The sequence below is a fragment of the Strix uralensis genome, chromosome 14 (assembly GCF_047716275.1).
Source record: "Strix uralensis isolate ZFMK-TIS-50842 chromosome 14, bStrUra1, whole genome shotgun sequence".
In the NCBI taxonomy this organism is placed as follows: Eukaryota; Metazoa; Chordata; class Aves; order Strigiformes; family Strigidae; genus Strix; species Strix uralensis.
Genome location: NC_133985.1, coordinates 11327747 through 11352818, shown reverse-complemented (window position 1 = coordinate 11352818; position 25072 = coordinate 11327747). Strand labels below are relative to the sequence as shown.

Below are 25072 nucleotides of genomic sequence, written 5' to 3'. Positions count from 1 at the left end.
TAGGACGCAGCATATGCAGAGTCAGAGCTGTAATCAGGCTGCAACCTGCTCCCTGTATCAGCCCTCAACCTGCTTTTGAGGTTTCGCACTGCAGAACTCTCAACCACTGATGGAGAACTAGCACCATCCTTTCAAGGGCTGTAAGAAATAAAGGACATTCCTCAGCACAAGGGGTTGCCAAAATGCCTTTTTGAAAGCAGACAGTGGAAGCTGCCTAAACTGCTAATTTAAAGTAGACCAACATGAAGTAGGGACCCCAGGCACAAAGAAGGCATCCCTGGCTAAACAGCTGAGAGAGCACACTACTACAAGAGAAGAAAAACCTCAGTAACTTCCAGCATCCCCCAGTTCTTGGCTATCGCTGAAACTTGAAGGATTAGGAGGAGACTCCAGGATGTTTCAGAGCTGGTTTGACTGTCCCTATCCCCTGGATACACTTGTAGGTACAAAAGCACCCATGAAGCAGAACTCCTCAAAGGAGAGATATTCTCACCCTTTGCAGCATGCAAGATGGGGAGAGCAGCCTCCCAGCCATAACTGCCAGCATCACCCCACACCATTTCTTCCCCAACGGACTTGGTTCCTGTACTCCCAAAGCTATGACAAGCAGCTCTGGTTTTCAGCAACATTCAGGTCCTTCCCCAGCCCCACAGCCATTTACAGCTAGATGAGCAGAGAGGAGAGGGAGCACCATGTCTCTCTTGGGAGAGAGGAAAGACAAAGGAAAGCACTTAAAAGAGCCCAGGTACAAACCCCATAACTCCCAACCCACAGAGATTTCCTCAGCTGAAATAATTGTCAGTGAGAACAGGAGTAATACAGCTATCACCCCCTCTCATCACTATCTTTTATACCTTTCCCTCACCTTTTCAATGCTCTCCAGGATAACAGAGCACTAACAGAGCTCCTTCAATCACCACACCCACTCTAGCACCCAGAAGTGCTGCTCTCCCACCCTTGCTCTTTTATTTCTTCCTCTCCACCAAGGCACTTGGTGCTAATGAGGAGTCAGGCTTCCTGCTGCCCTACCCATCTCCCTGCTCTGCAGAGACAGCTGTCTCTGGTAACCCTCTCCTGGCCAGACTCTGTACATAAGCACTCTGCAGCCACATTTCAGCTATAAAAAGGACACTATTCTACAGCATTGAAGGGCACAGTAAACAGGCAGTATCGCAATTAAGGGAGAGCTCAACTGCCTACAAACTCTCTCACTGGGAATTATAATTTTGCAATTTACTCCTTTACCTAAGCCACTGCCTAGGACCTGAAGGCTGAACTCCACTCCAAATCCTTCTGCTCACTAAGCTGCTGTCACCAATGCCAGCCTGCCTGAGCCAATAGGATGGGGCTGGAAAGCTGAAACTCACTCAGACAGAGGTTTGGAGGCTCCTGCAGGTTTTGCATGAGGCAGGTTCATAGCTGTTCTGGTTCTTCACATTTAGGGATCTAAGAGGCTTTACTGGGCACTCGTCATTAGATGGGGGTTGAGCACAGAGCTCAAAGGTCTAAATTTCAGATGTAGATATCTAACGTGTCTGTTATTCCTTCAGTTCTTTGTGTCAAGTGTTTGTGAAATGTCCTCATGTGAGTTTTTGTGTCTGCTTTCCTCCCTCTGGCAATTTCTCCACTGTGCTTTCCCATCACATGACCACATGCGCTTATCCCTACACAAACATTGCTCGGCATGTCCATCACCTAAGCGTAATCCATCTTGGTTGCAGTTCTTCCAAAAAGCTCAACTGAAGAGAGCAAGCAAATGGTGATCTACAGTCTCCAGCTCGGTGTGCTGCTATCTCTGCTTTACGGTGAAATAATTAACTCTGCCTGGAACAATCCAAGCTAACTGAGGTGCTGCCAAATCCTGTGAGCCACTAACACTTGAACATAACACCTCTCCACTTGCTCTGCTAGTCACAGAGAAGAAAATCTTGATTTTCCATAGTATAGTCAATTGTATCTATGCTAAATAGTTACAAAACCTTACCAATCTGGTCTGCTAGGATTTTAGACTTTCCTGGTCAAAGTGAAAAACACCTCCCTAGAAGTCAAGTCTACAGCAAAAGTAGCTCAGTTTCAGAACACAACAAGGAGCAAGGACAAAAAAAGGCAAAATGCTGCTGGCACAAGCCATTTCATGTTTGTGTAAATCAGCACAGTCCACTGCCTCTTACACTGCTCTGCCTACCTAGCAGCAATCAGGGATCTGACCCCATGGCTTGGCAGGCTCCTTCACAGGATGGACTGCTGCTATCCTGTTTGTGAGATGTGCAGAGATGTATCTCATAATTTCATGTTGATAAGACCAGTCCTTATTTACCACAGTCTTTAAGGTCACTACTACTTTGATTAGGGTCTGCAAAAAAACCCAAGCAGGCTGCCAAGGCAATCTCTGAACAACATGATTCATTCGGAAGTGAATTCAGCTGTTCCAAAATGTGGAATTGTGATGAAATGAGAAGCCCTGGCAGGCTGCTATGATAGAGTTAGTTAAGAACAGTACTTTGGTTAGGGCTGCCTCCCTGTTTAATGTGGATTGCTCCATTTCTTTTGTTAAGGAGGTGAGTGACTGCCTCTGTGTCACTGGAGAAAGATAATGAGAGGTTCACTTTGTGAATCAGAGCAGAGAGCTGGAGCATCAGGGCAGAATGATCCTGCACTACAATATTTTGGTACAAGTAATTGCTGTTAAAAAAAAACTTGGTAGCTCCTTTGGCCAGGAAGTTACACTTTATGGGGTCCCTAAATGGAACTCCACAGGACTGGTCAAAGGGAGTTTTCCAGCAGATTCATTAAGCCATTGCTGAGCTTTGATGAATACCTACAGAGCCAGAGCAACATAAACATGCTCCTACATTCCTCGTCCCTTGAACAATTCTTTACAAAGTTTTGACAGCATACATTTCCTGAAATACTAAAGCAAGCAGATCCATAGCCCCCAAAAAATTGTAGTCAAAAAGGAGGATTGACTGTACAATGATTTCATAAAAAAATACAGCACCTTGCTTAAATAAATTCCCTTCATGGGCCAAGAAAATTCAAAGTATTGCCAAATCAAATTGCCACTTAGAAAATCCATGCTCAAACCTATGCAATGTTTTCTCTGAGATAGTGTTGTCCTTTAGAGCCCTTTATATTATAATGTCAATAGAAGATTAAGTTGTTTATATTTCTATGAGATAAATGGACTCCCTAAATGCTATTTTAGCCCTTGCATTAACTTATTCTAAAAATCTGAGTTACTCATGATGCCATCCTGAACTGTTAAACTGAAGGTAAAAAAAGTACGTGGTAGGGCTGCTCTGTGTATGTGAGGGTGCAGAGCTTAGGGAGGGCAAGCAGCTACTGCTAATGCAATGCATGAGAAGCAGTGGGGTCCTCCAGTCAGTCCCCAAGGCTGATGTAGGCTGTGCCTCAGAGCTGTGATGGAGCTATCGTGTCCATCCCAGCTGGCCTGAAGGCCAAAGTCAATACCCAGAGGGCTGTCACAACCAGCAAGCACCTTTGCTTTCCTTCTCATGGCCATGGCACGGGCAGCTCTGCCAGAGCATGGCAATAGTCTTTTGGCCAACCCCATGAGCCACTGTCACCCTCACAGGTTATAGCAGCTCTGGGCCAGTTTAGCATGGGCTAGAGACAGAACTGAGATGGTAAAACTGCTTCTTGTTCTTCTGCTTCTCTTTTTGTCCTTGTTTATGTCCCCCAGTTGATTTTGTCGCAGTTGTTATTGATGAGATACTCAGTGAGGGTGCAGGAAAGTTATTCGAGATCCTGCTGGGGTTTTTTTGAGGCTTAAAAGCACTGAGAGGAAAGCTGTCAGTGCTTGTCGTAGGAACACAACTGATTCAAACGCTTCAGACATCAGAAAAAGTATTTTCAGCTTGTAACACAAACCTTTTCCCACAATAATCCTTGGAGACTGCAGGTAGAACACCACTGTCAAGGAGAAGGAAAAGCTCCTTTTTGTCTTTCTTCCTACTTTAACAATGCCTTAGTGTGATAAGGACTATCTTTGGTGGGAGCTATGGCTGTAGTCACACAGTATTTGTCTTGGAAAGATGTTTCAGGAACACAAATGAGGGGCTGCACAATTTTCCAAAGCATAAATCTTTCTGTTTTGAAGACGGGTCTCAAAGAGCAACTGGAAATACCCAGCCTAGAACTGGCTTCCAGCTGGAAAGGGCAAGAATAATGATCAGTGCTTCATTGCAAGGAGCACACTGGGATTAATTGGAAAGTGGGTATCTGGCAACTTGCTTGGTAGGTGCAGCATGCGCATCGTGCCCTGCGAATGCTACGTGCTTGTTCTCCAGGAGAAATTAGCATCCAATGTTGCACAGCATTTACTAACTAGTCCGGGAGGGGAGCGCAGTATGCTCCCACTGCAACATCTTGACTTTAATCAAAAGTGAAGGAAAGAAAATGTGCCAGTTTATGGGAGGAATCAGGAAAAAGAGGAAGGCTTTCCTTTTTTTTTCCTGTTAAACCACAGAGTAAAAGAGGAAACCGGCTCGTGTGTGTGTGTGTGTGTGTGTGTGTGTGTGCACATGTGCTTGTGTCACTATACTCCACTTGCACCTCTGCAACAGCCTCCTTAGCATTTGCAGGGAATAGCGTGCAGGGGGCTGACTGCCAACTGTAGCAACAGCAGCAGAAGACTGTGCAGCCAGCAGCACCTCCTTGTCTTTTCCTCCAGACAACCACAACGGGAACTTCAAGGGTGCTTTTCTTTAAGATGGCAGGGATTTCTCAACTGAAATCACACCTCCATTCTCATTTATTTCAACTAACGACCTGGGAGTTGCGCTGTGTTTTAGCAGGACACTTGAGCATGTAGAAGAGCAGGGCACGGGACGGGTCCTTCTGCAGAGTCATATCCTGGGGATGAGAGCTGCTGCACCATGGTGCAGATGGCAGCGCCATTTTCAGAGCTATAAACAGTATCATTGTCATAGCTCTTTGAATGGTACTGCCATATGTACCGGAAAACCAGCATTTATGTTTGTAAGGGCTTTGGGCCAGCTGGATTTTCTCCCCATTTGGATGAAGCCAATTCCTGAAGTATGAATGAAAGCTGCATGCTGCTTTGGAGTAATTCCCCCTCAGTACTTATTTTTGAGTCTCCAAGGATCATCACGTTCTCATCAGTCTCCTAACCTGCAAAACTCAAGTGTCCTGCACATGGAGAGATTGCTGATGCATCTAACCTCCCTGCTCAGTTCAAGAAGAAGCAGAAAGTTAATGGAAATTTGATAGCAAACCAGTCGGGCTCTGCATGTTTTTCTTTAGCAAGTATTGTTCTTTTATGGTAAAGTGTATTTGACTGAGTGTATATGTCTGCGTGGTTGGGTGGGTGGAAAGAAAGCGCTCCTCTTAAACAGTCTTCAGGGGTTGCATACCTTGCCTGGTAGCCAGTGCAGCTCACGTTGTGCTGCCCTCCACTTGTATTGCTGAAGGAATAACAGCCATGTGCAAAATGAGAAAAGCATGACAGCAAAGGCTGCCACAAATCAAGTTGACGAGCAGGGCCCAGCGCTGCAGCAGTGTCAGGGCCACACTGCCCCGGGAGCTCAGGGGCTGCAGTCTGCTCAGGGGAGTCCCCTGCCTTTGCTCAGCCTTGTCCTTGCTGCAAGAGTTTTGCTGTAATGTTCAATTTGTTGTTGATCCATCTTTTTTTTGGCAAAGGAAAAGGGGAGGCCAGTAGCTCTGGGCTTTGTTGAGAAAAGAAACTCGTACGGCCTGTAAAGATATGTAGGCAGGTGGTAGGGAAGGAAACTGAGCTGCTTTTCCAGGAGCAGTGGCCCTGCGTTGCGCTGGTTTTGCTCTGGCACATTTGTTTGTGCTGATGTACCAGATTTCCCTGGGCAGTTGGTCCATAGCTGGGGATGCAGAGGGGGGCCAGTTCACAAGGTGTAAATGTTTATGGAACAAGAGTGAAACTGTAAACTCCCCTGGGCTGTGGCCAAACCTTTCAGCTGACAAATGCCAGATACCTCAGTTTAACATTAGTCTGGTTTCTACTTCAGAAGAGCCTACAGAGTATCTGAGAGCCACGGGACCAGGCAATGTGTTTCTGATTCTGTGTATATAATATCAGCAATAGATTATGATGACTAACGAGTCCAGGCATTTGTGACAAACATGCAGTTTACTTGGCCACCCGTTTAGAGACGTATTCTAAGGACTAATTAATTCTTTCATTTTCTGGATTAAACTATTGTGCAAAACATCCCATCAAACAGAGAACATTATATGGTATGTTACTGTAATTAAATAAAGAGATAACTGAGCTCAAGAGATGCCCGCAACACTTAATTAAGATTAATTAAGCAACATGATTTACAGCTGGAGAAGATGAAACTGAGCAATTCAAAACTGGCTAGACAAAGCAGCTGTGACATGCTGAATTCATGAAGGCACATACCGGGAACATGTTGTTCACTAACGCTACTATGGCAGCCTCACCAACCACATTTATTTAATGAGGTTGTGCTGGCCCTGGAACACACCTGTTTTTTCGGCCAACACAGGCATACCTGTTAAACAGCTAGGAGTTAAAACCTTGGCATCTGGAGGCTTGGTAGCACAGCTAAAGCCCTGCCAAAATATACACAAGATTTCCTTTACAAGCCTCTCTGAGACAGCAGCTAGATTAGTGTGTTCTTAATTTCTCTGATCTTTTACTCTGATAGCATCACAGTTTATCTGTGTAACAGAATCATCGCACTCCAGACACACCAGCTGTATGAAATAGTTGGGAGAAATTAGCATTTCTTAGCCTATTCAGAATGAAAGGATAATTCCAGTAATTGGTGTCATCCGTTCTTACTTCAGGAGAGAAATCTTAAGTTGTCTCTCCTATAAAAAGAAAGAAAGAAGCTTAGTTGTTCTGGGTCAATTTTTTTTTTTTTTAAAAAAAAGGGTAAAAGCAAGCTAGTGATTTTTTTTTTTTTTTACAAGAACTGGGGAATCCCTGCCCAGAAACCCCCATTTGACCTATTACAGTGTCACACCTTTTGTGCCTCAGCTGTGATGTTCTCTTGCTGTACAAGTGCTCAGAGCGTGCCAGTGTCCCAGGCAGAAATGAGCAGCTATTCTTGGGTCTCCTGATACATTTTTTTTCTCAGCTTCTGGTTTTTCAAACCTAATGCCTGTATAATAGATGATCTCAATAGATAGCCTCTCTCCATATTTTGTTTCTCAGCCATGACAGCCTCATTTTTTTAAAGCAGCTGTTTCATTAAGCCATACATCCTCCTAAATAGTCCGAGGTCTCAGTACCGCAGTGTCCTGGTTTTGTGTCCTCATGGCGTGTTCACAGACAGTTTGGGAATTCCCAACAGAGTTAAGTGGCAGTATATTACCAAGTTTTGTAGCAGAAACCATGTTTTTCAGACTGTTGCTAATCACTGTGAGATGCTGCTTACTGCTTTTCAATCACTCAGAAGCTGTAAAGCTCAGCAAGAAAAACACTCTTTGCACCAATGTAGTCAGCTGAAATTACTTCCATGTTGGTAGCACAGATAAAGTACTTTGGGTGATATATGAGGAGACGAGTCTATCTGGAGCCACCAGATCTGTGGTCCTGTTTGAAAGTAATTTCCTGACTGCATTAGAAACACAGGGACAGTACAATCACCATCTCTGCTTGCTAAATAAGGCTTATTTTTCAGGTAACCCATCCTAGACTCCTCTGCTACACTGTAAGGGAAAACCTGAGACATTTGGCTGCAAGCTCAGTGTGGAGATCATGATATATAAACACATTTTATGGGTCTGCAATAGCAAATGATCTGGGGGTCAAGTAAGGAGGTGAGCTGATTGTTACATCAATGACCTTTGTAATCCAAAAAAATTGCGTGTGATCAAAAAAATTTTCCCTTCCAACTGAAAATATTCTATTCTATTCTATTCTATTCTATTCTATTCTATTCTATTCTATTCTATTCTATTCTATTCTATTCTATTCTATTCTATTCTATTCTATTCTTTTAGTGTGAGCAGCTGGAGTAGAAACTCAGAGCTCTCAGGGTCACATCTGCCTTCGAAACAGGAACATTTAACAACGAGCTCACTGTTGATATTCTCAGTATCACAGGGGCTGTTTGGAAACTTATTTTTATTGCTAAGTATGGTTGAAATCACATTTCTCAAGTGTGCTCATTAGCCAAGGGTGTGACAATGTCCTCCCCAGATAATACTGTTCTCAGATACTGGTTCTGAGATAGCACAGTTCTGGATGGAAACCAGTGCCACCCAAAGGTAAATATTTGGGTTTGCTCACTTATAAATAACAAGTGATTGCTAGCACAAGCGAAGGGCTTAGAGGCACAGTGTGTGAAAACCATATGCTTTGACAAAGTCAGAGATCTCTGCTCTAGAAAAAATCATTTCACTTTTAAAAGTAATTAGTACTGTGAGACCATTCCAAGAAGTGTAAGCGAAGGATTTAGGATGATCACTGATAAAATAATAAAGAACAAATGTCTCCAAAGTCCAGCACACCTCTTATTATTTATCTTGTAAGGGCTAATACACCTTCACATTTTTCTAAAAAAAAAAGAGGGCAAAACCTTGTTGTATTTTATATGTGTAGCAAGTGTCATGCTAATCATGCAGTTGTGTGATCTTTTGCTAAATTATTGGGAAAAGTGTATCTTAGATTGCCTCAATGTAACACAAAGAATTGTAGGTACAAAACTGGGTTTATTTCATAAGAGACAGACCAGTGATTGTGTAGTTGAGCCAAAACTTAAGTCAGTTACATTTGAAACTTGCTGGCTAAAATGCAATTTTCTTTTCCATTTGCTACGTGTATCATTGCTTTGCTTTTCCTCAAGAAGGGGAACAAACATAAATCTGAGCAACATTTATTTACCAAAGCAGAGGCTAAGGCAGAGATTTATAGACTATGTTGTCTTCTCTGAAGCAGAAAATACAGATGCCCAGGAGCAACCAAGGAAAGGGATATCATAACCTTCAGAAGTTTCAACTTATTTGTTTGCTTCTGCACTTTACATTTGAAGGCAATATATAAAGCAATGGACGGGTAGGGTCTGCCAGTTTTGTGAGACCTAAAAGATAATCATATCTGCAGAAGGACTAAAAGAAATCACAAAATAGCAAAAGTAGCCTAGTGTTAACAGCAGATATAGGCAAATAAAGTATTTACACACATACGTACAAACACAGAGAGACCCAGACAGAGGGTGATATTCCTTCAGCTTATGCCACAGCTTAGAAAAGCTGCAGTATGGTGTGTTCAGTGGTGCATCTGAATTACTGTACAGCATAGGACTGTGGTGCTCTGGACATCAGGTCCATAGGTTGAAGGGCTGGGGCCACCAGTGAGATTCATTATGTGAGGGGGAAAAGAAATCACCTCTGTGGTTAGCCTGGCTCAGGAAAAACGGCTCTGTCTGAAGGAATCAACCTCCAAGGCAGCATGTGCAGATAGTCTCACTGTGGCGGCAAACAGCACAAAAAAGCACAATCAGATCTCTTAAAAAAAGTTTAAGTCCTTATCTGAATGTTGCCAGCATATTTTCATAGCTCTGTTTGACTGTCAAAGCAGCATTTTCTCTTTAAACATCCTCCTTCAGCCTGGGAATCCCTCGGACAGCAGCGGCCTTCGAGATGCCATTAGTTACAAAGATGGGGCAGAGCTCAGCCAGGTAAGCAGATGTCTTCAGGGAAAATGCTGCGAGGACATGGTCAAGATCCCACCCTGTAAAGCAAACCTGGCCAATACAACCTCGCTGGCTCAGGCTGAAGGACCTAAAGAAGCATAAACTGAGGGAAAACACAGATGGGGTTTTGCTTACTTTATGTCTGTTTTCGGTTTTACATTTTAAACATTCTTTGTTTAAATAAGATACTGATATTTCTTGTGCTGGATAGATTATAAAGAAATTCCTTAAGTAAGCTCATAGCAATTCTCATGTAGACAGAAGTTTCACTTGTGGATCGAAGGGAGATTTTGCACCTGAGGCTTGCTGGGACATCCACGCTTCTTCCCAGGCACCGTGCTCGGGTTCTTGTGCTTTCTGAACGACTTGTGCTGGGGAGAATGGTTGCACCTGTGCTAAGACATGATGAGACTTTGAAAAATCCAATCTTGCAGAACAGAATTTGCCACAAGATTTGGTGATTTTGGGCTTACCTGTCCCATCTGAATCAAATCAGTCTCTTGATTCTGAATCTGTATGATATTTAAAACATAAAATGACTATTGACACAGCACAAATGACAAGTATATTTATGATCTGTCTTGACAGTTAGCATTCAAATTTAGGTACCACATACTGTTGTGGTTGTTCTCTGTCATTTGCAGGTGTAACTATGATATGTGACTTGAATGCCAATGAAAATATATATTCCACAGACCCATTGCAACGAACTCCAGAGCTTCACATATGCTTAAAGGATTGAAACCTGGCTAAGTCAATCCAAAGACTCAATATTCATAAAATATTTTTGAATTGGTTTCTGCCAGCACTTCACTTTACATCAAGTAGAATAAATGACTAATTTCACCTGAACCTTAATTTTCCTACCTTGTATTTCTGCAAGGAAACTGAAAACTTAATTGTGTCAGCAGAGGAAGGAATATGACTTTATCAGCAATTATTGTGTGCATTTCTCCCAGCCAATTACCGGATATTTTGATTGCACTAGTTACCTCCTCCTATGATCAAAATCAATACATTGATCAATACAGCTCTAAAGTGTCATGTTCCAATCTACAAGGCATTTGTGTAACAGAGGATCTCAAAAGGGATTGCCTAGGGCTATTTTTACTTTATTAAACTCACCAGAGAAGAAATATCTGCTTTGATTATGCTCCTTAGTTCCTTGGGTTCCTCTCACCCTCCTAAAAATTAGAAACTTTGCAGCTATGCCCTTTCATCTTTAGATTTTTGCCTTTTCTGACACTTGGAGAAGCATCCTTGGACATGGTGTATTCAAATGTTCAGACTGAGCTTGACATTTTTCATTTGGACATCTTCCGAAGGGATGAGGCTCTGCTTTCTATGATAATCAGATGAGAAAATTTTTTCCTTAGGTCCTTCTTTCACACAGAAGGTCAGAGGGTCCCTGAGCCTGGAGGGGAGCAGTAGCTGTAATCACTTGTACAAGATCCTCACTAGCAGATGTCCAGGAACTAATCCTGTTGAGATTGGAAAGGCTGAAGTCAGATAACAGGCTATCATCACAGGATGTTTGGGGATATAGCTAACAGAAAATGGGGACTTAGCAACCTCTGAATCATATTGAAATGAAGAAGCTGTCAAAGGCACCTCCTGTCCTCCCCAGCATACTCCTGAAGACGATCTAACCTAGCTGTGAAATAGCTCTTGGCAGGGAAGGCAGATGAGCAAACGAAGCATCATCCTTCCTGAAGAACAACAGGGGAATGAAAACACAGCCACCAAGCAATATGTACTTATTGGCTTATTTTGGTATCGGTTTTAACTGTACTAATAATGAGGAGCAACTGCCTATGAAAGCAATGCAGGGAATTAATGTTTGCAAATGGGGCAGGTATAGGAGGACAGAGTAGTAGTAGAGCACAGAGGGTCTGCTGCTGCCCTCAGTGCACTGAAAGAAAATGCGGTGTCCATTTATCAAACCAAGGCTGTCTGGAGGAGAATATGGAGATTTTACTCAAATTAGCACCCACTTCCAATGTCACCATCTGTGGTATGACATTTAATCCTAATAAAATGCTTACAAAATAAGATTAGTTATGAGCACAGCTCAAAAGTTTGCCATGTTAATATTTTTCATAATATGTTGTGTAAAGTTTTACGAATTCATACCCAGTGGGCTGTAGAGAGAAGCAGTCTAAAGTCAGAAATGTGCTAGTTAATGCATATCATAGAAATATTAATTGAAAAACATTGAGGAAGAAGGAAAGAGGAGTGGCAACTCCCATTCAACACAACATGGTGAAACATGGTGTTTGCTATCTGAGCTGTCCTTTCCTGGGAGCAGGATGGATGGCTGAGAAAAGATAACAGCTACTGTAGCCAAAGAAAACTTACCTTAAATTAGTAAGACTTACTACAACTTAACCTAAAACAAAGTAGATACTAGCTGAGATGTGAAAAACATCAACAAGGATCTTTATTACTCATTTTGATCTTAATACTGGTTTTTGTTATTTAATTTTTGTGCCATTGGTCCATTACCAGAAAATATAATTTTCAGATCTTACCATTAGGTGCCTTAAGATATGTACAATTTCACAACACCACTTTCAGGATATCCAGAAATTACCAGGATACAAAACCATAGACATTGCATGGGCACGTGTGTGAGCCAGCCCTATAAAAAGCAGGAAAGGATGATATGTACCCTGGTGACCAGAAAACCTACCAGCAGGCTGTAGAGTAGGAGGGAACGTGCATGAGCCCCAGATGCTGTGAGGGAGTTTGTGATAGTTCGCTATTCAGAAAGGAACTTAAACTAGTGACTGACATTAACAATGTGCATATGCTAGACTTTTGTTATAAAACACATAATTCTTTATAGAAAGTCTTGTTTTGACATAAAAAGTTCTGCAATTGCACACACAAAGTAGACACATGAAATGATGAAGAATTTTTTGCCAGATTTCAACTGCAATTGTCATTTCTCACTGGATATTTCACTACAGAAAAGCCACCCATTTCCCAGACAGCTGCAGTTCAAACACTCTGACACATGTTTGAAGCCTGACAAACAACAGTTAGTCTTGCGGCTCATGGCTGCTGGTCTGAAGTACATTTGGAAATTGTGGTGTCTCCATTGCACAAGGAAACTGCTCCAAGGTATTTTGCCACTATTTCATTCCACAGCTTTGATAAATGGCTTGTGGTTTTTTTCCTACCAGATGAAAGATCTAATTATGCCAGTTGAAAGATCTCCATTTATTAAAAAAACCATTCATTATCTTCCATTTGAATATTCTTAATTGATCCTGCTTTTACTTCAGTAATTGAAACACCTTACTTAAAAAAACCAGAAGCCTATTATGAGCTATCCCATCTGCAGGTAGTTATAAACTGCTCTTAACATGATGTTGTGTATTTCTAACCTAAGTGAGCACTTCCAAGTACTCTCCTAATTATCAGATTTGGACCTCTTATGAATGTTGCATTAATTATGGTGCAAAAATGAACTGTAGGCCAAAATCTGCAGGTAATTAGAGCATATAATGTAGTGCCAAACTTAACATTCGTGAGAGAGAAATGGAAAGACAGAGTTAATGTGAGAAAAAGGGGAAAGTACCCATCTTCTGCAGCACAGCATTGAATGGCCTTACTTGTTTATCCTGGTGTTTATAATTAGCAAATGGATTTAGATCACTGAAAACAAATAGCTCCTTCACTGATTTTAAAGTTAGCTTAGTTTCTGCCCTTCAGTGCCCAAGTGTCTGTTTCTCTTGTGGAACCATGAACTATTATAACATTAGCAAGGTGCAAATCTGTGATGGACAAAGTCAACATCTTTGGACTGACTCCATCATCTTGGTTGCTGTGTGGATCCCATGTTTTTCATCACCAGTCATTGTCACATTTATGTTCATAATATCCAAAGTCCAAGACCTTTTGCTAAAGTTGAGCAGGACATCCTGCAGTGGAGAATAGGCAAATTTATAAACATCATTCAGCTCAAGCAGCTGAAAGACAGAAGCATAAGGAGGCTGGAAAAAGAGAAAATTCCAAACTGGGAGATAGGACAAGCGTAATTAAGATGACTGTCAGCAAAGCCAGTCAGTGATGACATCTCTTAGCACATGAAGTAGTCTCTTGAGGGAACCACTGTAGAAACACTCTTTGACCAAAATCAAGCTGGATAAAGTAATGGCAAGTGGTATAGCCCTATATCAACAGAGAGGTGGCACACAGTAGCTGATAATCTCTGTCATATCTCTAATGCCTCTACTGGACTTGTTAGAATGAGGAAAAAGTACCTTTCAGCCCAGGTGCTTGGGGACCTTCCTGGTCATGCCTTCTTCAGACCCTGGTTTACCCTGACATGAGATCCAAGGCAGCTTCTCCAGACATTGCCTCCGTAGCTCTAAACAAAAAGCAAAGCAGGCTTATCTTTAAGCTATCGCACCATATGCTGATATTTTGCAATAGTCGAGTTCAGCAATCAAGGTGAGGGGGAGTCTTCAGCCCTCCAGTGGGGTCAGGAGGGGCATTAGCTAGCATCATCTTTCTGCTTAAGATCCACAGTGCTGCTCAGCACCCAGAGCTGCGGGGGAGAGAGTTGGGGGTGCCAGTGCCCCAGCAGGTCTCCATGAATGGGGTGGAGGGGAGCAGAGAGGTGGCATCCCTTGCACATCCTGAGTCGGGCATAGGGGTGCCTGTGATTCTCATCCTTACATCCAGGAAGAGGTGAGATACAAACTGCTCATCTTCCTAGCGAGGGGCGAGTGAGATGCATTTGGGCTGTACTGGAGAAACATGGTAGCTATTGTTCCGACAGGATCAAAACTGCTAATGGTATAATGAGGCTGATTATTTTTAAAGTGAGGTTTGGTGATTGAAAGTTGCTGAGTTTCACAGCCCTGGAAGGCACAGGCACCTACTTGAGCATGGAAGGGAAAATGCAATCAAGCCACAGGAGCACAGGGGCAACAGCAATGAGAGTTTACCAGCTCCCTGGGAAACGGAAACCTCATTCTCAGTTGAGCATAGTTGCTTGGGTCAGGCTGACAGCAGAGAACAACTTTGACAACCATGATGCCGTGCTTTGGGTTTGTGGTTATTTGGTTTATTTAAGGTCCAGTTGAGCCCTGTTGGCTCATGTCTGAATAGCCACCGAGCCATCAGCAGCTCAGTGATTCTGGCTCATGGCAGAGATCTGGTAACCATCTCCCAAAGTATTAACTTTCTCAATGGTGACACTGTTTTATGCTGAAAAATTTAACCTGTTCAGCTGCTTGCTACTGAAGATTTGGTTTCATAAGACAAGATCTAAGAAATGGGCAGGCAGGAAGAATCACAGAATCACAGAATCATCTAGGACACAGAATCGTGCCAGCTCAGCATCACAAGCACAGTGCTGCAGAACTGCAGCATGACCATTACAGTGCAGGGAGGCTTCAGCCTTTTTAGTAAGCACTGCTAAACGAACCAGAGGAAAGGTGGAATGTAATTATTGTGACTGCGCAATGAGAAATGGGAGGTCCAAACGAAACTCCATCTCCCTGTTTCTATTTCACCAGCCTGAGAGCATCATTATGGTCAGTGACCCAGAGGCAGGATATTCCCAGCCTCTGAGGGTGCGAATGATTTAGTGGAGGAAAGAAGTTCTTCAATAAATAAAACACCTTTCCTACAGCTGTAGGTTGTTCTGTCCTGGAAAGCATTTCTGACATTTTAAAATTGAAACAAACTGTTTTTATCTAAGAGATTAATTGCTGCTGCTGGAGCACCAGGGCCCTGAACCAAACTATGATTTAGTTGTACCAGACACTATTCGTATCTGAAATGACACAATGCTTGTTCCAAAGAGGCTAAAGTCTAAAGAGAAGGCATACAAAGGAAGTATTATTGCCTCTATTTTATCCACAATGAAAGAAGGCTCAGAGAAATGGCATGGTTTGCCCATAATCAAACAAGAATTGTTGGAAAAGCCACCTCTGCAGTCTTGAGGTGTCCTGAGTCCCTGGTAATCTTCCGTGAACAATTTCTTAGAATAGCTCACTGAAGAACTTAGCTGATCTTTGTTCTTATTAGCACACATTTAGCATTTGTCTGTTTGCTTAGCATTAAAGTATCTGTAGTCATGTTCCTGTTTTTAACTTTTGATGTCTATCAAGAATGTAATCATCTTAAGAGGTTATTATTTGACACAAGAATGAGACTTTATAACATCATGCAAAAGGTTTTAGCCAGTACCTAGAGATAATGACATACAGAAATGTGTTCCTTCGGCCCTATTTTTTATTGAATTCAACTCTTTGCTTCTTTGCTGATCTATGTGAAATGCCTTGGGTGACTCAGGCCAGGCTCCTAATTAGTTATCTTCATTAATCAATCTCTATCTAATGTACTTCCTGTGCCAAGTGAAGGGTTGTGTTCAGCACTCTACCGGAGAGGCCAATGTGATTTTCCTTCATTCACGGAACAAGCGTCTTCTGAGCAAAGGACCAGTGTGCTGGGATTAGTTGTTGAAGATAAAGCAGCTTAAATGTGTTCCTATAATTTTTCTTAGACCAAATTCATTAACAGAGCCTGGCAATAAAAAGAATAAAAAAAGGAAGATATAATAAGCACTTGCAGTTCCAGGGAAACAAACTGATTGGGTCAAGTTCAGCAAATGTTTTCATCAGAAGAGAATGAAAAGGAAACAAGATGTGAAGTGTTTTGACATTTTATTTCAAAATCATATTTCAGTTTATTATTTGCCTGTACTTTTAAAAGGAGTTAAACATCCTCCTTAAAAAAAGATATGCTTCTAGTGTAAACACAAAAATAAATGAACTGGAGGTTCATTTGTTTTAGTCTTGTTTTGCCAGAAACAAACATGAAACATTTCTATTGTGCATCAACCTAAAGCAGTAGTGCCTGAGTGATGGTGTGGTCACATATCCGCTAGGCATTATCCGCACACCTCCACTTTTGGAGATGAGGACATCCCTCACGTAGCTACAGTGACTTTCCTCATACTGTACGGGAATGCCTTGGCCCTTGTCTGACTGGGATGGTCTGGGAACGTGTCCTGGAGCTGCAGGTCATTAGAGCAAGCGGCAGCCAGAGCTGGCTTGTAAGAGTGAGAGAACAGGCAAGCTTCAGCTGAGGAAAACATCCTTCAGGAATGATGGAACAAAGGAAAAAGAAAGGAGAGAAACAAATGTATTGATGGATGCTTTCTTTGTTTTCTGTGACTTGTCAGATACGAAAAAAGTCCTTTTTTTTTTCCCAACGGTATGTTTCTCTCACATGAGGGCTTTGCTTACTTCAAGAACTGTCTGCTAATTTTAAATCTGAGGAGGCACGTAGAAGTCTTACAAAATGTACTGAAGGCTGGATTATGTGGGCTGGAGACAGCTGTTTTTAAAACCTCTAACTGAAATTTAGTAAAGAATGATGAGTGCTTAATTCCAGCTCACAAGGTCTGAACAGCATTATTTGATTTAAAGATAATTAAGATATTCAATGTAACTGCTCAGAGTGGAAAAAAAACCCCAACTTATCATGAGATAGAGACAAATTTGTATTTACATTTGACTACAAAGGACTTTAAAATCAACATTGCTGTCATATCCATATAAATAATTTAGCAATCCAAATGTTTTCATGAGATCTGGATTTTCATCATTCAGCTGCAATAGGAAAATGGGACTTTTGATGGTATTTCTGTGGATTTTGCCCATGTTTTCCCAAAGGACTGCATCATCTCAAAGGAGGAATGGTCCACTGATATTTGCTCCCCTTTACTTAAAAAAAAAAAAAAAAAAATAATAAGACTAGGACAGAATTCAAATTTGACTAGGACAGTTTAGGAATTTAGGAGTATTTTCTCCTTGGTGCTGATGCTGCTTGAGACATTAAGTCCACTGACTAGATGGGTTTTACACACAGATAACTGATGATCCCTCCCCAAGACTGGAATAAAAGACATTCAAGGCAAAGGAAGGTCCCTGTTGTCAGGCTTGTTGCAGAGGATGGACTTAATTTTTTTTGCCACATGACTGTGCTTTCCTGGGCCTGGCTGCAGAGAGACAAATACCGACCACATCTGGTCGGCTGTTTCTCCACCAGAGCTCCAATAGGTGATTCAGCAAATCATCTACCCAGCCACTTTACTCAGATAATCATACCATATCTTTATGGGCTCTGCAGGCTGTCAGCTTGCAATGAAGAGAAATAGTCATAGGAGGAGGGGATGGAGACATTCGTCTGTCGTCCAGACGAACTCCGCTCCCAAGCAGAAGCAGCAGCCGGCCATAATGACGGCTTCACCATCCCCACGCCTGGGTTCGTCTGGTTTGAAATCCAGCTTCCTCCAGCCCTCTTGGGTGGGAGCCCTGCGCTTGAAAGAGCACAAGAAACAAACATTAAGTATATCTCTACAGAGTTAAAGGAATATATCTGATATTTGAGGGAGTTCTCTTGGAGCAGTTCTCGTTGTGTTTTCTGAGTTCATGCACTCTTTTTATATTCATTGGTTTCCTGTACATTTAGAAGATAAATTCTCTCTGAATTGGCTTCTGTTGGACAAAGCAGGTCACAGGTAGTCATGTGCAGGTGCAGTGAAAGACCTACCTTTAGTAAACTCACCTCCGATAACGTGCTGGTCTCCTCTGGGCTGCAGGTCAATCAGATGCAGCACAAGCATGATACACAATAAGCTTAAACCTTATTGCTAGGAAATCCTGCAAGTATCTTGCTCATCTCAGAAGAGAGGAAGAGATGAGAAACCCACAAAGAAACAGCAGGACCTATTCATCCTAGATCTATTGTTAGTTTGCAGCATTGAATATGAAATTGATTTACGATGTTCTGCTATGTTGATACATATCAACAAAAAGACAACGAGCTTGTAACATCTGGTTCCATTTTGCCCCAGGAATCGTGTTGAGTAGATAGGGGTTATTCTTCTTATCCTGTTATACTGATTTTCTACTGATGGCTAAATGTGGAAGTTCACTTTAGTGGCTGGAAGCATGAGTCATTCACTCAGAGATTACAGAGTTACTAGAAAGCTTTTAATTTTATGGAGTCTATGAACCTAATTGTGAGAGGGACAATTCTGCACTGACCTTTTGAAAATTAAATATGCAGCTGTATTAAAATCAAATGTTTCATGAAAATACATTTAATTTGGATTATGTGTATTCATTTTTTTCAGCAGAAAATGGGAGTGAAACAACATATTTTTTTCACATTTCATTTTGACATTTTGTGTATTTCAGATTTAAAAATTTTTTTTGCCTCTTTCAAAATGAAAAATGTCACACAATAAAATAACAAATTCCAGAGATTCTTGGATTTTACATTTATATTCTTCTCAACTTTCTGACTGTTTCCCAAGATTTCCCAGTTTTCCAAAATGTCAAAAGCATCTTTTCAGGAAGACAATAGCATTGTCATCTTTACCCTTAACTCCTGTAACCCTGGAGGGCACTCCAACGCCACAGGCTCTTTCCTGTGTTCTGAAAAACATGCTCAAAGTTTATTCCTGGCCCACTGGGATTCAGGGTGGTCTGAGTGATCTTTCTTGGGTGCTTCCATCATAGATATGGCTAAATGATGATGCCAACCAGAAGCCGCACTGCACTTAACGACATCTCTATCATCTACAGATAATCATTTACTGTGTGTTAGTGACTGCTATAAAATACAGAATTAAAAGACTGTTTTCTACCTGCTCCTGAAACAGGAATAAAGTAAACAGATGCATCACTGTCTGGGATAACTAACAAACAGTCATCTTAAGCTGTTCTCTTTTTCCCTCTCTTTTATAGTGCATTTATGAATTATGTTGTTTGCATTTATAATTATGGGACTGAACAGATGGTGGAAGGCTTATTTCAGAATGATGTGTTCATTAAAATAACCTACTCTGGTCTGCCAAGTGATTGTTAACTGTAATCCCAATTTGATATTGAAGAGAGTTAGTTATTCTTTCTCTGTAAATCCATCTGAAAGAAACGGAGCTTTGAGAAATGGATACTATATTGAGTGTGAAGCTACAATAGTGGTGCTGCACATATTCCAGGTGGGAAACCACTGAAGAGTTTTGCAGCTGTGAGAGAAAGAAAAATGCAGGGAAAGTTAAGTTGTGGACCAACACAATTGTCAAATCTAAAAAAAGTTTCATGTCTTTATTCAATTTGAAAGCTCAGTTCTGCTTAAAACGTGGCTCCAGCCAGCTTCTACCTATGCACAATCTCTTTCTACTGTCTACTGTCTTAGGTAGTTGGGTTCAATAATGGTAGATTCCATTATTAAAAATGGAACTCTCTGCTCATGTAAAACTTAAATCTTCACAGGTTATCACATCTTACATAGTAACATCTTGTCTTTCTCTAGTCCTAACAAGTGTTTACTGGGTGCTTCTGCAAATAACAAGAGATTTTGTGATGTAACTGGGAGCGATCATCACCTATTTGCCTTCCTTCCTGGAAATCTTATTGTACCAGCTTCACTTTACCACTTTCATCATCTTGCAAGGTGTGTGATGGCTCTGGAGACAATTCTTTGCACTTCAACTCTTTTGCAGTATTTTATTTCTGAGATCTCCTGCCTCACTATTTTCACATCAAGATTTCAGGATCTGGTCTGAACATGGATGAAAGCAGAGACACAGCATCAAGGTTCCTTTTGTTGAGTTTGAAGGAGTCTCTATTTCTCCAGTTCTGGCTATTATCCAGGTTCTCATTCCTTGCCCTCACATCTCCTTGTGCATGTTTCCTACCCAGGCTACCTCAAGATGCCACTTGTAGCAGATCTTCCTCACTCCATGGGCAGTCTGAGGGCTGTGCTGCTGGTTGGCTGCTCAGAAACATAGTTTACAGCTCTCCTACAGCTGAAAGCTTTGCTCTTCTGTACCAAAGCATCTCTTGTACCCCACAGCTGTGGGACAACCATGGGGTCATCAGAATTTTGCAGGCAAAACTCAGCAGAAATAGGGGACAATGAGATGCAAAGGCGCAGGACTCGTGTCTGCCTGTCTGAGCCCACTGGGAGCAGAACCAAAGGTAGCCAAAGGAAATGGGAGAGCAGTGGAAAAGTTGATGGTGTTCACTAGGAATAACCAGAATAACCAGAAATATCTGTGTTTTCTGGGTTGCCTCTGCAACCATTGTCACAACCTTCAAAGATGCAAATTGGCTGTACTAAAGTTGTTACTGAGACGTTTTCCGGGATCCTGGAGGGAGTTTCTAGTTGCATATGAAGAAAAAAAAGTATTTTGAAATGTTTCATTTGGAGTGCTGGCAATCAACAACTGGAAAAAGGAGAAAATTGAAGAGACAGGCAGATGAGTGCACTCTTATACAAAATTGCCAATATCACAGTGCTTAGATTAGTCACCTTGATAAAGGGCAGAAAAAGGCCTTGAACCTGAATTGGAGTCTGCTCTTTTTTTTCTTTTTTTCCTTCTTTTTTTTTTTTTTTTTTTTTTTTCTGTCTCATGAGAAGTTACAGACTTGCTCCAGATCAGAAATGGGGAAAGTATTTGAAACTGTGAAAACTTTTGGAGAATGGGAAAAGCATTTTCTATACTGCTGATTTTAGCTTGAAACTCATTATTTTTGACCTATCAAGACTTAATAATTGCATGTTTCTCAGATGCTCTGACCTTCCTTAAACATCCACTCCAACCTATTAAACCTCCTAGTTCTAAACTAAATTAGCCTGTACATTTTTTCAGGGCATGCACTGTCTTCAAAAGGAGCTTGCCAGAGCTCAGCACAACAGATTTCTGCTTTAGTATGCTACTGTCAGGAAAACATGAATAGATTTAGAATTTTCAGTTTTGGTTTTGTTGAAATTTAATGTTTGGTTTAATTTGGAATCTTTCATTTGGAATGCAAGGAGTTGACAAAAAAAAAGATTAAAATTCTAAAAATTTTAATATCAGTAAAATTAATAAAGGACAATTCCCCAAAACAACAACAAATTTCAATGCCTTAAAATGAAGAATTTCACTTGTCATTTTTACAGAATTATTGCTTCTTAATTTTTTTTAAAAGACAAATTCATAGAACTGGCACAAACTCAGGGAAACTTTCAGTGCTGCAAAACCTGTAGATTTCTTTCTTTTCTTATTCTTTCAAATTTTTAAGCATGTCACAGTTAAAACTTGCTTCTTGCCTGACTCTGCCATGCCTGAGTTCCCTCCATCATTCCAGTAGGGAGTCACTAATGAACCACCAGCAACAAAGCCCAAATCCCAGTACAGGCATGTCCCAGGACCACAGTTTCATTTCAGTTAGGGGTAATTTTCCTGAATTTTGTGAGTGTGGGTAGGAGACTCTCACAGGCTAGCACATCTGTAAGGTCACTGTTGCGAGCCAGCAGTGGAGTATATTACAGGCTTCAAACAATTTAAAGCGAACAGCTAAGAACACCACTTATTTCAAAGAATTTGAATCAAGGATTTTATCTCTAGTCTTGTATTACCAGGGGGTATTTAGAAACTCTGGCAGTAACTATTCTGCATTTATAATGTAGAGATTATCAAAAAGATTTGCAAATACTATGACACTTGGTGCTTATCAGCTTTTTGCACAGTTCATGTCTAAACTTGCCCAGACTTTGCAGCCATTTGTGTAGCCAGCCGAGATGCGATGCGAGCCATCCTGGCAGTGCCGGTAACAGACATAGTACCATAAATGCACCCATCCACCTACTTCTGCACCAACATTGACCTCTTGGTGTCTGAATGCATGCGCAAAATCTCTTCTCTACCTGGTGACAATATGTCCTTCATTTTCTGGGCAGAGGGGGAATGGATTTAGGTGGCAAAAGTCCCAGGGAGCAGAGAGTTGACAGCTCCCAGTATCCCCCCGCCCCTCATAAAAGCAAACCCTTCCCCACCCAGTCCAGAGACAGCTGCAAAACCTCACCTCAGTCTCCAGTGAATGTCAGGACAACAGGAACCACTTTCTGCCAGTTCAAAAATGGAAGCAATTAATAATGTAAACAGGTGTATTGGGAAAGGATTGCTAAACAGAGAGCAAAGACAGCTGTGCACCTACAGTGGGTTTAGGATGGCTGTGGCTCCTTCTACTAATCTGCCTTCAGCCTGGCTGAAAGCTTTGCCATGCTTGGACAGTTGTGGGCATTTATTTTGTTCTTTTTCTCTCTGCTATTATTATGACACTCTAGGTAAAATTATTTCACCTGACAGGGTTAAAGAGACGGAGGCTGCTGACGGAACACTAAGCCCACTCTTCAGAGGCTTTGGAAAGTGCAGGAGATGCTGCCACACAATTCCTTTAGCCCATTAGTGATTCAGCTGTAGATGGGAAAGGCTGTCTTTGCTCTCTGTCAGTTTGTTATTAATGAGAAGTATCTACTAATGTGATCCAAACCCTCACAGAGTACCTGCGATGGGCCCCTTGCCCTTCACAGCAGCCACCAGGATTAACTGCCTGCAGGCTGATGAACTCGAGTTTGCAGGGAGCTTAAGGAAGAAGGACAGAAATGAGTGTTCAGAGCAAGGACTATGGTTAAAAATCAGGGGAGTAATTCATGGGTAAAACAGCTGCAGAACTGCAAGCTGTGCTTCCCAGGCGCTTCTGCTGGTGCAGAGGAGCCATGGGCATGTGTAACCAGTGTAGGCAGCTTTACGCAGATACTGCAAGCATGAAAGGTTCGTAGGAGGCATTTCTGGGAAAAAGCAGATGCCTTCCAATTCCTGTCCATTCCCCACTGCCCAAAGGACCCCAGGCACCATCTCCAGAGAGGCTCCTTTCTGGAAACTGGACGAGTGGCTGCAAGCTCTGATAGAGGGATGGCCCGCATACCATCAGGGTATTGCTTCCCCTCCTCCTGGGTCATGCTCTGTCAAAGAAATGGATGCAGTTAGCTTTTGTGTTTAGAGCCAGGAACCCTGCCCCAAAATTGCACTGCTTTCTGCTTTTCAGGAAGACAGGCATGATCCCGGGGGACAGAGGTGGATGCTGGGAGTTTGCTCATCAGGAGAGGACTAAGCAGGGACCCCAGGCTCCATGAAAATGGTGACTGTTTTTTATTACGGTTGGAGAAGCCAAAGACCAGCAATTTTTCAGCTTTCCTTCCTTAATAAATTGTACAAGTTGGTGTGGGGGATAGCTCTGCAGGGAATGAAAGCGGGAAGATTACAAACAGCCACTGTCTCCCCTTGGTGTTTCCACCCCAGCTTTTGCCAATTTCCCAGAATAATGCTGGAGCAACTTGTTCTGGTCATGGACCTATGGAGGGTAAAACCACACAGCTCCCCTTCACTGTGCTGAGAGCTAATCAAACCAGTTAATTAAAGAGTCCATTGGACTGTCAGAAACAGCAGGAGATGCAGAAGCAATTATCTCCAAATTGGTCATCATCACAATTAAAATACCATTTGGCAAGTATGTGAATAGCCTGCAGCATGGTCCCTTTATAGGTGGTAATACATTTTCATTATTGGGCTTTATTACTGGGTGGTGGTGTTTATGATCTGAGTAAAGCTGTCAGGTGAAATGACAGTAACACTCGCCCCCAGTTCTGGGAGGAGTTGGATACAGAGGGCAGAGGCAGCCTGGAATGCTATTTGTAACTGAGCTTTGTAGCTTGATGTGCCAGCGTATACAGATTCCAACGAGGGAACTCATTATAGGCAGGAAAGCTGAACAACTAATTTGTTGCAGGTAATTTATTTAATGCATTTAAACATTTTAATTTTTTTTTCCTGCTCACATACTATGGCTTCCTCAAATGTATTCATTACTCAAACCTACTTGATATTTTCTCTTGATAAATTTCTCTTGAAACATTCAGCCCACACATGCAGGGTCCGGGTGTTGTTTTCTTCTTGCAGTCAGTAAAATAAATCCCACGGTGCTTGACTTCTCAGCTGGGTGAGAGCTGAGGCACATTAGGTGTGCATTCCTGTAGGTGAGGCAAAAATGAGTTTCAGGTGCAGCTGAAACTTGCTTCACATAGATAGTGATGACTGAAAAATTAATTATATTTTCAGAGAGCAGATCAGTTAAGACAGGGTGGTGTGAAAAAAAAAGGAGGGCTGTTATAATCCTGTCTTTTATCCGACACTAAATTGGTGCCCTGTAACTGGCAGGTAGCTTTGAACTTTCATTTGAAGGGAAAAACTACAATATGTGAAAACAATCCTGGTAACGCAAAGGCCTGCCAGCAGAGGACTCCTTTAACAGTTTCCTGGAGATGTTGGTAAGATTTTTAGGAACGATGTGCCAGTACCAGAGCAAGCCATCACCCCTGCGGTGCAGCTTTTGCACCCTGCCTACAAATGCTCTTTCCTCCTCTCCTACCGTCCTCTTTCCCCACAGGGTAAACAGCTGGAAGTGCTGAGCTAACTGCCAGAGGCTTCAGACACTTTGTGCCACAAGAGATCCTGGGACACC

At 42.0% G+C, this 25072-nt stretch overlaps 1 protein-coding gene and 1 long non-coding RNA gene across 2 annotated transcripts in view; one reads left to right on the top strand and one right to left on the bottom strand.

Annotated features, from left to right (window-relative positions):
- HTR4 (5-hydroxytryptamine receptor 4) overlaps positions 1–25072 on the top strand; it is a 142082-nt gene that overhangs the window by 112004 nt on the left and 5006 nt on the right. The window lies entirely within an intron of this gene.
- On the bottom strand, positions 16356–18948 carry LOC141949715 (uncharacterized). Its single transcript, XR_012630840.1, has 2 exons — positions 17822–18948; positions 16356–16807 (listed from the first exon to the last, which is right to left on the bottom strand). It is a non-coding gene; the product is annotated as an uncharacterized LOC141949715 (long non-coding RNA).